The sequence below is a fragment of the Oncorhynchus mykiss genome, chromosome 19 (assembly GCF_057628025.1).
Source record: "Oncorhynchus mykiss isolate SJ-2025 chromosome 19, ASM5762802v1, whole genome shotgun sequence".
Classification (NCBI taxonomy): domain Eukaryota; kingdom Metazoa; phylum Chordata; class Actinopteri; order Salmoniformes; family Salmonidae; genus Oncorhynchus; species Oncorhynchus mykiss.
Genome location: NC_143040.1, coordinates 6,387,501 through 6,390,000, shown reverse-complemented (window position 1 = coordinate 6,390,000; position 2,500 = coordinate 6,387,501). Strand labels below are relative to the sequence as shown.

Sequence of the window (2,500 nt, the reverse complement as noted above, 5' to 3'; positions counted from 1 at the left end):
ATATTAGGACAAGTAATTAGACATTATGGGAGATATTAGGACAAGTATTAGGTCTTCAGGGAGATATTAGGACAAGTAATTAGACATTCTGGGAGATATTAAGACAAGTAATTAGATTGTCATGGGGATATTAGGACAAGTAATTAGACATTCTGGGAGATATTAGGACAAGTAATTAGACATTATGGGAGATATTAGTACAAGTAGTTAGACATGCCGGGAGATATTAGGACAAGTAATTAGACATTCTGGGAGATATTAGGACAAGTAGTTAGACATTCAGGGAGATATTAGGACAAGTAGTTAGACATTCAGGGAGATATTAGGACAAGTAATTCGATCTTCAGGGATATATTAGGACAAGTAGTTAGACATGCAGGGAGATATTAGGACAAGTAATTAGACATTCTGGGAGATATTGGGACAAGTAATTAGACATTCTGGGAGATATTAGGACAAGTAATTAGATCTTCAGGGATATATTAGGACAAGTAATTAGACATTCTGGGAGATATTATTACAAGTAATTAGATCGTCATGGGGATATTAGGACAAGTATTTAGACATTCTGGGAGATATTAGGACAAGTAATTAGATCGTCATGGGGATATTAGGACAAGTATTTAGACATTCTGGGAGATATTAGGACAAGTAATTAGACATTCTGGGAGATATTAGGACAAGTAATTAGATCTTCATGGTGATATTAGGACAAGTAATTAGACATTCAGGGAGATATTAGGACAAGTAATTAGATCGTCATGGGGATATTAGGACAAGTATTTAGACATTCTGGGAGATATTAGGACAAGTATTTAGATCGTCATGGGGATATTAGGACAAATAATTAGACATTCTGGGAGATATTAGGACAAGTAATTAGACATTCTGGGAGATATTAGGACAAGTAATTAGATTGTCATGGGGATATTAGGACAAGTAATTAGACATTCTGGGAGATAGTAGGACAAGTAATTAGACATGCAGGCAGATTTAGGACAAGTAATTAGATCTTCATGGTGATACTAGGACAAGTAATTAGACATTCTGGGAGATATTAGGACAAGTAGTTAGACATTCTGGGAGATATTAGGACAAGTAGTTAGACATTCTGGGAGATATTAGGACAAGTAATTAGATCTTCAGGGAGATATTAGGACAAGTAGTTAGACATTCTGGGAGATATTAGGACAAGTAATTAGATCTTCAGGGAGATATTAGGACAAGTAGCCAAACCTTCAGGGAGATTTTAGGGGTTGAATTTTAACAGTGAATACAGTGAGGTATAGGAACAAGGCAGGTGGTTGATTTGAAAACTGTGATATATCAATTGCCAGTCATTTGCATGTCCTCTGAGAGGTGTGGGATAGGACAGGGTGGAATAGAGTTGAATTGAATAGAATGGCTTGCGAACACACAGTAAACTGTTGAGACCCATTGGTAATGTAAATGATGTGTTCTTAATGTCAGACAATAATGTCAGAAATTAATTCAAAAGACTCTCTGAAGTAGGACTGTGATCAGTGTCTTTAACCAAATAACTATTGTATTACATGATATGAAATTCACCCGAGGAGAATATACAGGGAGAAATATGAGGATGAGTTTAATGTTTCAATTGTAGAGTCAATATATGTATCTCAGTTGAGTAGAAAATACTAGAATAGAGTAGAATAGAGTAGAATAGAGTAGAGTAGAATAGAATAGAGTATAATAGAATATAGTAGAATATAGTAGAATAGAGTAGAATAGAGTAGAATAGAGTAGAGTAGAATAGAATAGAGTATAATAGAGTAGAATAGAATAGAATAGAGTATAATAGAGTAGAATAGTTTAGAATAGAGTAGACTAGAATAGAACATAATAGCATAGAGTAGAATAGAATAGAGTAGACTAGAATAGAACATAATAGCATAGAGTAGAATAGAATAGAGTAGAGTAGAATAGAGTAGAGTAGAATAGAGTAGACTAGAATATAACATAATAGCATAGAGTAGAATAGAATAGAGTAGAGTAGAATAGAGTAGAATAGAATAGAGTAGACTAGAATAGAACATAATAGCGTAGAGTAGAATAGAGTAGAGTAGAATAGAGTAGTGTAGAAAATACTAGAATAGAGTAGAATAGAGTAGAATAGAGTAGAGTAGAATAGAATAGAGTAGAGTAGAATAGAATAGAATAGAATAGAGTAGAATAGAATAGAGTAGAATAGAGTAGAATAGAGTAGAGTAGAATAGAATAGAGTATAATAGAGTAGAATAGTTTAGAATAGAGTAGACTAGAATAGAACATAATAGCATAGAGTAGAATAGAATAGAGTAGACTAGAATAGAACATAATAGCATAGAGTAGAATAGAATAGAGTAGAGTAGAATAGAGTAGAGTAGAATAGAGTAGACTAGAATATAACATAATAGCATAGAGTAGAATAGAATAGAGTAGAGTAGAATAGAGTAGAATAGAATAGAGTAGACTAGAATAGAACATAATAGCGTAGAGT

At 33.1% G+C, this 2,500-nt stretch overlaps 1 protein-coding gene across 1 annotated transcript in view; it reads right to left on the bottom strand.

Moving 5' to 3' along the window:
- Nucleotides 1-2,500, bottom strand: part of LOC110516808 (adhesion G protein-coupled receptor L3) — a 361,807-nt gene that overhangs the window by 52,271 nt on the left and 307,036 nt on the right.